We start from the raw sequence: 14,550 nt of genomic DNA, 5'->3' as shown, positions 1-14,550 counted from the left end.
TTCGGATTAGGCCTCCAAATTACTTAGAATGTGGATAGGTAGAGAAGAAGAAATACAGCATTCCAGATGAGGAAGACAAATACAGCACAAGCTGCTGAAAAAGTCTTTGAAATGTTACATATGCTACCAAAATAGTCACTGAGGTCACCTATTGCTATGGGCTACTGCTATGAATGTTTGTGTCCCCCAAAATTCATATGCTGAAATCCTAATGTCCAATGTGAATGGTATTAGGAAGTGGGCTCTTTGGGTTCTGCCCTCATGAATGGGATTAGCATAAGGGATCATCAAAGGGATCCCACAGAGCTCCCCAGCCCTTTTCAACCATGTGAGGATATAAGAAGTCTGCAACCTGGAAAAGGGCTCACAGTCCACCAGGCCACTGCTGTAATCTTGGACTTCTGCCTCCAGAACTGTGACAAATAAATTTCTGCTGTTTATAAGCCACTCAGTCTGTCGTATTTTGTTATAGCAGCATGAACAGACTGACACCTCCTTTTTCAAAAGACCCAATATTAGTGTTTGTCAAGATTTGTTTTCAGAAACAGGATGAGCTTTTTTCCTCCCAAGTAGTGAGGATGGACTTGTGTATTCACTCGATTATGCAGCATGTGACAGACTAAAGTTAACTGGTCGGTTGAGTGACTGAAACTGGTTCTGAGTTGTATCTTCTCTCTGTAAGCAACAGTCAGTTGCGTAAGTACAAAGGAAATTTCTTGAACAGAACTTGAGGCCACGTTTTAATATCACTAGATGAAATGAGTATATAAAAAAAGACCTACTAGTTGACAAACTTTTCAAAGTCTTAGGAGCAGCTATTTCTGTCCTCTCTGCCACTATGTCTCACCACTAAACCAGGGCCCCCAGGGTCACAGCTTCTTAATATCTATTCTTTGAAACAACCACTCATGTAGGAGCTTTTTCCAAAAAGCTAAATAATGAGCTGCTACTTAAACCCCATGCTAATTTACAACCAAATCACACAAACACACTCCTTATTAAGAAAAGATATTATAATACTGGTGTCAAAGGTTTAAAATGACTGCAAAATTCGCAAACTTGAAAAAATGGAAGTTTCTGGCAACTGGATTATTGGTCTCTTAGACCTAATTATTTGTCTCTTAGATCCTTCCAGAGAGAACTCCAGCTTCAGGGTCTCCTGCCCCTGCAATAGATCTCAAGTCTGGATTTCCTGCCTTCAATTTCTCCTGAAACTAAGATGCTTCCCTTACTCTTGGCTCCCCTTCCCCAGGAGCCTCCTTCTGGCCCCGCCTTAGGAGACCACACCGATTTTCTTAGCAGCCAGCCTATGGTGGTTCCGACTGTGACCTCTATATATTGCTCTCCTAGGCCAGATAAGGATTTGTTTGTTCTTTAGAGGGAGAAATAGGTGAAAACCTCGGTGCGTTTATTACCATGACATCATTTAAGTCCTAATGTTCCAGCCCCAGTGACTAAATGTTGATTCGTTTGTGTAATTCTCACAAAAGACTCTGTGAAGTGGGTACTAATATTACCTCCACATCACAGGGCAGGAAACTGAAGAAAGAGTGGGTAAGTAGTTTAACCAGTCCCAGAGTTAATCACGATGGTTTGAGCCCAGGGGGACTGAGTTGGCCACGCACTTACCCCTGCGCTTAGGTGGTGACGATCATCTTTGGGATGCAGGCCCGGTGGGTGCTGGCTACCAGTTCTGATTGTGACAGGCCCGAGGCGCCCTGGAGGGCTAGGGCGGCAGCTGCCCTCAACCCCGCTGGCCGCGCCTACCTGGCCGCCCCGAGACCACGCCCTCACGTGCGCTGGCCGGGCGCGGGGGCGGGGCCCGGCGGGATCTCCTCTCCGGGCAGGTTAACTGGCGGCCGCGGCGGGGCCGGTGACCTCGCGGCACGGCGCTCTGAGGAGGTGGCGGCGGGGCAGCCACGGCCCCGAGCGCGGTGCGGGAGACGGCGGCCGCGCTGGCCCTCTCGGCTTTCCCGGCTCGGCGCCCAGGCCCGCGTCTGCTGGTGCTCAGGGGTAGGTGCTGGGAGGGCGGGTGCTCACGCCCCTCTCTAGGGCCTGCGCGGGGTGAGTCAGCAGGCCGTGGTTCCCGCGCGAGACCGGTGGGCGGCCGAGTTGGGGACGCGCCCTACGTCCGCCGCGAAGAGCCGGCTTTGCGCCCTCTCGAACCCCCAGCACAGCGGCGCCCCCGCGGTGTAGGCGGATCTGGTTCCTTTCTGGCTGGTGGGTTGCCTTCATGGCCCAGCTTTTGCTAAGTTAACTCTAACTTGAACTTCATCGCGCGTTTGTCTGTGTGCACGCTGCGTGCCAGGCCCTCGAACAGGCCCCCAGCCTGTGCTCCACGGCATTACTTGTGACACGTATGATGATACCTGGAATTTGTAGAGATCTTTGCCCTCGTCTCATCCATAAACATTGGCTCTGCACTATGGCCAGGGGCCAAGTATCGCTCTTGCGTGCCTTTTTCTCCAGACTGATAGGATTCAGGAGTCCAGCTACTCTCCCCAGACTCTTCCTGGGGGTGATGAGATGCTCCTGTTATATAAATTCTAATGGTAGGAACTTGGCATAAATATATATTTATTAATCGCACTTACTGTAGAAAAGCAATATTTCAATGAATAGATGTTTTTGACTTTTTGTTTTAATACTAACAGGGCATTAGGAGATAAGTTGGTGGATTCGGCCAACTTGCTAAATCTTTTGGGGCATTTTGCCTAGGAGCTTGGTTTCTTCAAATGTGCAAACTAGTGAGTGGAATCGGATGATGGGTTCTAAAATCTTGATTCTATAACTCAGTAAACAGATGCGATTCATATGAGTGTTAAGATATCCAGATAACAGCTCTTCTTCTCCCAATTAAGTTGCAACTTTTCCCCCTTTCTGGAGCTGCAGTTTGGGGTGATCTAGGAATTGGGTTCTCCATCTGACAGAAAGCCTTCCATTTGTAAAATGCCAACCTGTAAAACTATGACTCCTTCCTGAAGGTGACCATGGTCAGCGAATGGTTTAGGTCAAGTGGATGCATCTCAGCATCCCCAGTTTTCTGTCTGAGTTACTAATTAATGCTGCTTTTAGTCTTCAAAATGCTAATGATAAATTTTGAAAGAGAATCACTTTTCATTTGTACTTAAGAAGAAAGGTCTTAATATTGACCTTACACTTTTCCCCATTTGAAATATTCAGATAAACATATGGCAGAATTCTGATTTTTGCCTTGTTTTATATTGTGATGAAGGGAAATACTTCAATATCTAAGAATTTAAAACCTTTTAAAATGATACTTGGAAACAGTCTTGAGAAATCTTTAGCTTCACTTTCTGACTGAAGGAAATTGCCAGATTTTGCTTGATGAAAAACATGGTGCCTGTCTTCTAAGAGCTGAAATACCAGTTGTGAGCTGCAGGCATTTGTGAATAGGTTCCTAGATGCTGTAAGGGAATTTGTGTTCAGAAATCAAGTTGATGGCTCTCAGAGGGAGGACTGGAAGTGCTGGTTAATGGGTTTGAACCCAAGGAAAAGACCACTGTCCTCCACATACCTGGTGCAGGGGGCAACGAGGCTCCCTGCTTTCTCAGTAGTTTTACTTGCCTCTGTTGTCACATGGCTCTCTTTATATGTCTCCTTATAAGGACACCAGTCATACTGGATTAGGGCCCATCATAATGACCTCATCTTAAAATGATTACATCTGCAGAGACCCTATTTCCAAATAAGATCTTTCACAGGAACCTGGGGTTAGGACTGCAACATATTTTGGGTGGACACAGTTTAACTCAAAACACTCACCACTGCTTTCTGTTTGCTCTGGCAGGTAGCTTTGTATTTTTAGTTCTCTAACTACTTGTAATTCTTCCATACGTTAAAAAGGCTGTAAAGACCAGGGACCTGGTTTATGTAAAAGAAATAAGAAATAAGGTCTATATGCCAACCTTCAGCCAGAACTTCAAAGACAATGTTTTTTTTTTTTTGGTTTTTTTTTTTTTTGCTGAGGAAGATTCTTCCTAAGGTAACATCTGCTGTCAGTCTTCCTCTATTTTGTATGTGGGCCACCACCACAGCATGGCAACTGACAAGTGGTGTAGGTCTGTGGCCGGGAACTGAACCCCGCCACTGAAGCGGAGCGTGCCGAACTTAACCACTAGGCCACAGGGCGGGCCCCCCGACACTGGTTTTTTAATGTAGACACATACAATAAGAAAATGTTATGTTATTCTGTTATCCCTTTATATTGTAACCTAATTCTTTGAATTTGCCTGGCATCACTTTTCCAGGGAGCTCAAAGTACATCCCATGTGCTATCTCATTAATCTGTATGGTTTAAAGCAGGTGGCAATACTTACTTTTGTTATTTCCTTAACATTTAAAAATTGTGTTTGTTAGTAGAGATTTGTTTTGCCAGTCTTCAGTCTTGTTTTCAGAGGCAATCTGAGTCTTCAGCATGAAATCTCAAACACCACAGAGGAGGAAAACTAAACTTGGGACTAGCAAAACCAGTATCCAGTAAATGTGTGCACTCTTGGGAGCATAGTATAAGAAGTTTTTTCCACTCAGTCACGGTGCCCGGTTTTAACACCCATAACAACTTCTTTTTATATTTATCTATTTTTTGTAAATTTTTGGTTACTGTCTGGTAAATGTCGTCCTTTTCCTTTATCTTGATAATTCTGTAATGTTTTAAAACCTCTTCTGGAAAAAAAGTCTTAAAATTGTCATATCCTAAATGTTCTAAGATTTATATATTATTTTTTGATAGAGTTAAATCCTTTGATGTGTGTCACATCTTGTCTCATCTCCTGATAGTCTTTATTTGATTACTCTTTGGGGTTTGACATCATCATCATCCAGGTGATAGGAGTAGGTAATGAGAAAATTCCTGGAGGGTGGGGACTATGGAGATGAGTTCAGAGGAAGGAAGAGGAAAAGCAATACCCCACCTTTAGTAACTTTAAAAAGTTTTAGAATAGACTTAGATTTACAAAAGAGTCATGAAGTTAGTACATATTATTCCCATATACCTCACATCTAATTTCTCTTAACATCTTACATTACTATGGTATGGTATTGTATTGTTTTGTATTGTATTATATGGTATGGTATTTTGCCATACAAATTATTATAAGTTTATTATTTAGTGTGCATTCTTTGAAGCAAAGGTGATTCTTAGTAGATTCATATATCAATCAACTAATATTGATATGATTATTAACTAAAGTCCATACTTTATTTAGATTGCCTTAGTTTTTACCTGATATCCCTTTCTGATCCAGGATCCCATCCAGGGTACTATATTATATTGAGTTGTCATGTCTCCTTATGCTCCTCTATACTGTGACAGTTTCCCTTTATCTTTAGTTCTACATCTGTTGATTCCTGGTCACTGTCTAGGCCACTTTAGATATATTATCTCATATGTTATCTCATATGCTCCTCACAATAACTGTGAGAGGTGGAATTAACTCTGTTTTGCAACAGAACAGTCGGGCAGTTTGCCCAAGGTTGCATTATTAGTGAATGATGGGGCCAAGGATGGAGCCCGGGTCCCTGAAACTCCAAAATCTACGCTTTTGTCTTATTCTTTGTATTTGTAATAACTAGTACTGTGCTAAGGAAATTAGCACAATTTCCTTACTTGAACATTATTTCAGTCAAGCCAAGGTTTCTTAACCTCAGCACTATTGGCATTTTCTGTGTTGTGGGGGCTACCCTGTGCATTGTAGGATGTTTAATAGCATCCCTTCCCCCTACCCACTAGATGCTAGTAGCATTTCGCCCTTCCCCACTGCCCTCCACCATGTAGCGTGACAACCAAAAATGTCTCCTTACACTACCATTCATCCCGTGGTGGGTAAAATCTCCCACTGAGAACCAATGGGTTAATACTTCTTAAAACATTCTTTTTTTGTATATGACAATCTATAACAAGTATTGAATAAGCCACTGTACTGTGTTTAGGCAATTAAAATATTTGAACTTCTAAAAACTATAAGGACATTTGAAAGAAATAATGCATTATCTCACTGTTAAAGTTTTGTGGGAAAACATGGACTATATGATATTTATGTTTCTTTCTCTAGTCTTAAGCCTGAGAATGAAAATAAAATTTTTAAATATTCATTTAGAGTTTTAGTGTTTAGTAACTGTGTGTATGTTTACCTTACATTGAGGTCCAATTTTATAATATGTATATTGATCTGCTTTTAAGAATTTTAATATAATCTCACTATTTGAAGTGATTATAGAAAATTTGTTTTGCCCTTAAGTAGTTTTCACAGCAGGGACATAATTGATGCTGACAGTGTGGATCATGCTTGATGCTGATTATCACCTTGTAACTTTTGAGTAAATGTAATTTACGTGACATATCTGCTTTATGACTTGATTTTTTTTAAAGGAATTATTATAATAAGTTGATTATTAGTGTACATTCTTAGAAGCAAAGGTGATTCTTAGTGTTACGAGACCAAATGTGGGTCCCTTCTTGGGAGTTAAATAAAACTGCACCAGAAGTAGTTGTTTCACAAAGTAGAATTATTATTTTTTTATTTTTTATTTTTGGTGAGGAAGATAGGCCCAGAGCTAACATCCGTTGCCAATCTTCCTCTTTTTGCTGCAGAAGATTAGCCCTGAGTTAACATCTGTGCCCATCTTCCTCTATTTTGTATGTGAGATGCCACCGCAACATGGCTTGATGAGTGGTGCGTAGGTCCGCGCCGGGGATCCGAACCTTCAAACCCTGGGCCACCGAAGCGGGGCATGTGAATTTAACCACTATGCCACTGAGCCAACCCCACAAAGTTGAATTTTTATTTGCAATATGCAGCAAAGAAAAATGGAGACCATAGGAAATAATTTCGCAAAGCTAATGGCCCCCGTAGCACAGGAAGGTGGGTATCTTTATTTGGGGTAGGGAGTGAATATTCAAAGGGGAAGTTTTATCATCACGTGTAGAGGTGGGCATAAGCTTGTACATGTATGGTTTGAAATCATGTTTCTACATACATTGCAAGACCTAAAAATGGCTGCTTTGCCCCTCCCAGAGGAGGGGAATTTATGATGTTAATGAGGGCAGGTTACTTTAGTACAACTCTCAGCCTATCTGTGCAGGTGTCATTCTTGTGATTGTGGTCTGGGCAGGTCTGGTCAGTTTCAGAGCGACTGGGTCCAGGGCGGTTGTTGCTTAGAGCTTCTTCCTGGAACAAAGCTGAAAACCACATAAGCTCAAGGCCCCAAGATGTTAGATAAAGGAACACCTGCACCTTTCAAGAAGACAAGAGAATTAGGTTAAACACAAAGGTCAGATTTTTAAGCAGGGCAAGAGAAGCAGGTTAGGGTCCATGTCTGGTGACGTTAGTAGTATTACAAAGGTTACATTGATGTTTAATATTGTCGTAGATGTTTACCCCTTTCATTAAACTTCTTTGTTTGAATTCAAATGTATAGGTAGGACAGGTCTTTGCTTTTGAAAAATAGCTATTGTTTTCAAGCAAATATGAGACTGCTTGAAAAATGATAACTAGCCTAGATTTATTTGGTGCTTAAGAGCATGTGTAGGGTGTTATAGATATAGCTTAAAACAATTTCTGAGCCTCTTGTTAGGCCTTCCAAAAAGTTTTGTATCTGACAGTCACATTTGTTCCTATGCTTCGTTTCTTCTAGATCTGCCCTATTTTATTTGGTGTTCAATTTCCATATTTAAATGGAGGGAGGTAAAATTTCAGTCTCTGAAACCCCAGGATCGTTAATTTACATCCAAAACTGACCTTAAAAACAGTGTTTGGCACTTGCATCAGTAGATGAGGAAACCAACCTACAAAGATTCTCTTATCCAGGGTTATTGCGGCTGGTCACTAGACTCTTTGATTTCTGTGGTTATGATGCTTTTAGAAAAATGCTTAACCAGATATAAATACGGAAGCATCGAGATGTCGGTAGTGATGAATTTTAAAGAGTTGTCCAGATCATATGCAAGTGAGGTGTGAGGACAAGCTAAAGCTTAAATTCTGATTGCTAGACTTAAAACATTCATTGTATACTTCTGGTCTTTTGAATCCTCTTTAGGAATCACACTCATCTTACTGGGCTATGGACTGCTATACCAATATTCATTTTAGCTGTTATTTTGTCTTAGGTGATAGATAAGTAGTTTCCAGTCAGCATGTAGGGTATCTGTATTATTTGGCAAAGTCAGCAAAAAACCCCCAGATTAACATGGTGTGGGTTTTGGCCTGTTTGCTTGTCAAGTCCTGGGCCCATGATGTATTAAAGTATTTGTGTGAACATGATCTAGTTTGGGTCTGTGGGTGATAATGCTTGAGGGGAAATCTAAGATGCAGTTGTTGGTAATTAATGGTCAGTGAGAACAGAGGGGACCTGAAAGTGCTGAATTGTATCATGCCTGGAGGAATCTGGAAACAGTGTGTGGTTCACAGGTGCATACTATCCTGCTCGAACCTTAAATCTTTTATACAGTGTTATTCAGCCTGCAGAACTTCCTGGTTTCCCATATTCAAGCAGCAGGTTACTATGGGGAAATTCACTCTTTACCTCTTAATTTCCCTGTGAAGATTATCCTTTTCCATGTTATTAAGGCTTATGTTCCCTCCTTCTCACCGCTTTTAACCCCTTCAGTTGTCCTGTTGACCTCAAATTAATAAATGACTCAGCCTTACCTTTTAGAATTTGTATGCTAACTTACACCTCAAGTGTTAGGATTTGTGTGTTTCATCTTTAATATTATTACTAGTCTAGAGATCTGTTTTACTGGGACTTAAAATGCAGTCTGATCCCTACAAGTTTGAATCTTGTCTGTCTTCCTTTCCTGTTACCTCTTATACTTGTGTACTACGGATAGAAGCAATTTATGGTACCCTACCTTATTTTAGAAGTCACTAAGTATTTTTAAGTAGTTTGATTAAGGGTTCACAAATCATATTGTTTTATTTCTAATCCCTGTGGCTCTCTTCAAGCTATTTCACTTAATCCAGTCTCCAATGAAAGATTAACACTAAAATTACTTATCTGGTAACTAACTTTCAATGATTAAGTATTATGAAGATGTAGTATATGTTTACTAGCTATGTAACTGAGGTGTTATGGACTGAATGTATATGACCACACTCCCTCCAAATGCATGTGTTGAAGCCCCAACCCCTAGCATAGCAGTATTTGGATATGGGGTTCTAAGGAAGTAATTAGGGTTTAATGAGATCATAAGGTTGGGGCCCTGATTTGATAGGGTAAGTGTTCTTATAAGAAGAGACACTAGAGAACTCTCCCTTCCCCACACAAACTGAAGAAAGGCCCTGTGAAGACGAAGTGAGAATTTCCCATATTCAAGCCAGAAACAGCTCTCACCAGAAACCAAATTGGCCTGAACCTTGATCTGACACTTCTAGCCTCCAGAATTGTGAGAAAATGTTATTTAAGCCACCAATCTTAATTAGGTTTATTGTTATGACAGCCTGAGCAGACTAATAGGGAAAGTTTAACTCACTGAGCCCCAATTTCCTCAAAATAAGATTAATAATAACTATTTCAGAGAGTTGTTTGTTAAGATTAAATGAAAGAAGGCAGAGCATTATCACATTGTAAGTCTTCAAATGTTAGCTATTAATAAAATGAAGATTTGAAAAAATATTAAAGAGTAGATGTTGAATTCATTTAATGTCAGTTATAAATTCTGGTAATTTAGGAAGTTGGGTGTTTTCAAACAATTTAGCATTGTGGCTGAAGATAGTACTGCTACTCCTGGACTCCAGTAATGACCTGGGCTTATTTTGAGATTCCATCAAATGCCTGCTTCTGGCTCTTTTCAGTAGAAACTAAATGCTGTACCAGTGGTAATAAATCTAGTTCCATCTTGATTTATCCAGTTAATTCTCCGTAATTGAATTCTTAAAACTGCTTGCAGGCTATCTGGAAGGCTGGCAACAATTACTTTCTTTGTTTAGTACTTGCTTATGAAGTATCTTCATTTAAATATTATTTTGAAAATTAAAAACAATCAGGCTAACTAACATCAGGGTAATGGGTAAGTGGTAAACTACCCATTTATTTTTTGGTATTGGAAACATACAAATAAACAGTAAATGGCTTTGTATGTGTGTGTGTTAACTTTCATGGTAAAGATGTTAAAATTGCTAGTAGCTATGCAACAAAATTATGCTATAAGTGAACACAGTGTAGTGATTGACTGCATTCCTTATTTATTGCAATACAGAAGATGAATTCCAAATGATCTGCTTAAAATGTATGACTAGTGCATTAAATGGAGTTTTAATATCCTTCAGGAACTTATCTTATGCTTTCTTTCATCTTACACATTCTAGTTTATCTAAAAAGGTAGGAAGGTAATTTCAAGCAGTAATTTCTTCAGTTATAATTCCCCTTAATCCCTTACTGTTGTACTGGTGCATATTGTTTTCCTTTTAAGACTATCTAAAGGGCAATAATAACTCTTCAATTTCTCTGCCAAAATATCCTAAAAGTAAAGGAAGGAATATACTCAACACAAATGGAAGCTTAAAAAATTAGCATCACTGAATTTTTAGAGGCTCGCTGAAAAGTGTGACATAGAAAAGGGCATAGAAAAGTGTATGTATGTTTAAAAAAAAATGAAAAAGTTATGGCCAATAAGCTGGTGATTGACTAGACTCATGTTCCGTTGACTTGTTGAAACCTAAGGTCCATTTCCTTTTTATTGTTTTTTCTTTACTTTGTAGTTTTGCCAAATGTCAGTTTATTACAATGAAGCATAATAAGAAAGATTTGAAAGCTTGTTTTTTGTTTAGTTAAAATCTCACTTTATTTCTCTGCCCACCCTATCTGCAATATGTCGTAAGTTCCTATGTAGCAGAAACCAAATGCTTAATTTATACTGTTTAAAAAGTACTTAACTCACAAGGCTGTATAGTCAGAAGCTTAAAATATTTGTTTATTCCTTAAAAAATATATATGCATACATACATAAAAGTTATGTATGGCTGATACATGCCTTAGAGTCATGTAGACTATGAGGCCAAATCCCTGTACCACTTATGATGTTTGGAATTTTTGCTTAAACCTCTGTTAATCTGTTTTCTTTCTCTGAGAGATGATACCTGTCTCCTGAAGTTGCTATGAAGATGAGATAGTTTATGTAAGGCACTAGGAGAGTGCCTTGCAAAAAGCTGACAACTGCCAATGGGTCCTGCCTGATCTGCCCCCACTCTCGTCCCAAACCCCAGCTCCACGCCCTCTCTGATTTCACTCGCTACTCTTCTCTCGCTTGCTCAGGGCCCTTTGGGCACGCTGGACCCCTTCCCGCTCTCCAAGCAGAGCACACTCCTACTTTGAGCCTTTGCTCTCTCTCTGCTCTTTCCCTAGATACCTGCACAACTGGCTTCCTCCTTTTCAGAGGTGAAAGGAGCTATCACCTTATCAGCAAATTCTTTCCTGACAGTTCGTCTAAAATATCATTCTCCTCCTTACCCTGCTGTATTTTTCTTCTCAGCCCTGATCTAACACATATTTATCGATGCATTGTCTGTATTCTCTCACAAAGTATGAGTCCATGGCACGGGGACTTTATTTTGTTCACTGTTGTATCCTAGCATATAGAACATCATTTGGTATACAGTAGAACATCATTTGGTGTACATTAGATATTACACTTTGTAATGAATTGCTATTAAATCTTCGCAAAAGACGAAAACCCTACATTTGAGGATAGTAATTGCAGCCTTTATGGCTTCACAAGAACACCTTACCAAGATAGTCAGACGAAGGGAGCAAGCTATATTTACCTACCAGGTTAGTATATAATTATCTTGGATATTGGCATGAGTTTTGTCTACTTCTTATGAAATGCTGACTGGCTTCATATTACATTTTGAACAGTAAATTAGGCTAAAATCTGAGTCTGTGGGTAAATTTGATAAAATACAGTGAACTTTTGTTAATTTCACTGATTATGTCCTAGAAATCTTTTTGTTCATTTTGTATTTAACAGAGACAGTTAACGAACTTTGTCTGCCTCAAGTTACAGTTATAGTGTAAAAAATGTTAGACTTTATATAAAAAGCGGCATGAGAACAGAGAAGATGAAGGCAGGCAGGTGGGAGCCGGGGTGCAATGTGTTTCATATGATATATTAAGGAATTTGGATTTGATCCTATAGGTGTGAGGAGGCTATGGAAAGATTTTAAGCATGGTGAGATTGTATTTTAAAAAGGTCATTCTGGCAGCTTTATGGACAGCCTGGGAAAGCCAGTTAGGAGTCTATTGCAATATTGCAGTTTATGGAAGATGAGGGCTGAACTAAACTAATTAATCAAAACATACTAATTGTTGACTATAATTGGAAGCTTATTCTATAAGAAATTAAATTATTTTTATAATGAATAGTAACCTGAAAACATTTTATAGTTTTCTAAATTTTATAATACAGAATCAGAATTTGTGCTAGAATTTATCTTAAAAATCATCTAGCTACATTTTCTTATATCCTTGATGAAGCTGGTGCCCAGAGAGACGAAGTGACCTGGTCAAGATAACACAAGTGGGTCGTGACGGAGTTAGTTGTCCTAATTCTATGGCAATGGAGTACATGATTTTTTTTTTTTTTGGTGAGGAAGATCGGCCCTGAGCTAACATCTGCCAATCCTCCTCTTTTTGCTGAGGAAGACCAGCCCTGGGCTAACATCCATACCCATCTTCCTCCACCTTATATGGGACGCCGCCACAGCATGGCTTGACAAGTGGTGCGTCGGTGTGCGCCAGGGATCCCAACTGGCGAACCCAGGCCGCCGCAGCGGAGCACGCACACTCAACTGCTTGCGCCACCGGGCCGGCCCCCATGATTGTTTTTTTAACTATATAAATTAATGGATTAAATGTAAAATGTTAGCCGTTTTATTTCTTAAAATTTAGCATTTTTTTCTGAAGCTACCCAGGTGGCATTTTACTAGAAATAGTATTTAATATATAATTATTTTGAAACTTGAACTTGTTTTCCTCTAATCTTTCCTAGCCAAAGTCAGAGATAGGGAAGATGTGTGACTCTCTGCAGTAATTGACTGGAATACCTTCCAGACCAGATGGTGTTAGACGTGAGCAGAAATTTTCCGAAGCAACTCGATAGAACAGACTTAGTGAAAGAACTTCTGTTTGCCGTTAGCAAATATTACGGTGGTAAGGAGCCTCTGTTAGATTGCTTTTCTGAAGTTCATGAAGGAATTTCAGAGCTCTTAGGTAAGATCTTACTAGATATTAGAACTTCTCTTTTGGGGAAACAGAAAATGTTAATTGTCTTCAACATTAATCAAAATATTCAAGCTAAGTGTGGATCTGGATTCATCTTTAATATCATCAAATATGTAGTCAGTGTTCAAATTTTCTGGTCTCAAATGATTTTGACAATTTTTTCTAATAAGGATACAAATACTGTCCATAGGAGGAAATTTACCAATTGCAATTTAAATCTTGTTGATCTATAGATCTTTTCTCTCTCTCTCATTAGTTTTTATTGAAGTTTTTCCGTGGTTATTGAATAAACCCATTTGTTGTCCTTGAGTTGCCCACAGTCTGGATTTTGCTGGTTGCAGGCCCCTTTATCATATGTTCCTTTGTATCCTGTATTTCTTATAAATTGGTCATTTAAGGATAAAGTCTTCAACAACTTTTTAACCAAGTTAATGATTATTTTGGAACTGCTGCACTGGCAAGATATATTTGGTAAATGCATAATATTTGATTACTAGACAATTGTACAATTTGGCAAATTGTGCAATTACAATACAATTTTGTTATTGTAAGGATGAACGATTTCAAACCAAATGGCTAAAAAGACTATATTTGACTTATTTTTAACTTAGACTTTTAATGAAGAGTGGGAAAACTTAAATGATGCAAGAAAAAGCTAGTATGTCATCATAATCTTTCATTAAGATCTTATAACTGATACCGGCTGGTCTTTAAATGGAAGAAGGTTGAGGATTCACATTTACAGTATAATCTATTCTCCTAATGAAGCAGGAAATAACTTGTTATAAAAAGTTATAAGAACGTGTATGCAGTTTTTTGCATATTTATAGGTGAGAGAACAGAAACACTCTTAACAATGAGGTGGAAAGAGTGTTCATGATTTAAGAAAGATGAAGTTTTTCAGAGTAAGCTACTGAAATTTTAGTGAAATAGTTGGCAGAGCAACTATGTATATACTGTGGCTTTGCGACTTTTATTTTGCACATAATTGAGTACACTGATTATTTGACAAACAACTTTCCGGGGAAGACAGAACTAACTACTTAGTTATATTCGTGATCCTAAAAGGCAACATTCTGATAGACATGATAATTTCATAGAAAATACTGCAGTAAAATCAGCTTTACTAGTTGTTAAGAAAGTTGGTCATGTTTACTGCAGGCATTGCCAAAGTTTTAAGCTGAACATCCAGTGCTACCCTGAGTGCCTTGGACCACTCTCTTGTGTTTACCAGAGCTGTCCATCACTTTGCTCTGTGCCTTCATTCGTCCAACCATGGTGCCTTCTGGGGGAATCTTCCCTACTCAT

At 39.3% G+C, this 14,550-nt stretch overlaps 1 long non-coding RNA gene across 1 annotated transcript in view; it reads left to right on the top strand.

Moving 5' to 3' along the window:
* Positions 1 to 1,846: 1,846 nt before the first annotated feature.
* Positions 1,847 to 14,550, top strand: part of LOC147916074 (uncharacterized) — a 139,453-nt gene continuing 126,749 nt past the window's right edge. Inside the window, exon 1 of the long non-coding RNA XR_015553393.1 lies at positions 1,847 to 2,013. This is a non-coding gene — a long non-coding RNA (uncharacterized LOC147916074). The remainder of the gene's footprint in view (positions 2,014 to 14,550) is intronic.

Source organism: Ceratotherium simum, chromosome 10 (assembly GCF_057802395.1).
Source record: "Ceratotherium simum simum isolate JZ-2026a chromosome 10, ASM5780239v1, whole genome shotgun sequence".
NCBI lineage: Eukaryota > Metazoa > Chordata > Mammalia > Perissodactyla > Rhinocerotidae > Ceratotherium > Ceratotherium simum.
This window is presented reverse-complemented; position numbering and strand designations above follow the sequence as displayed.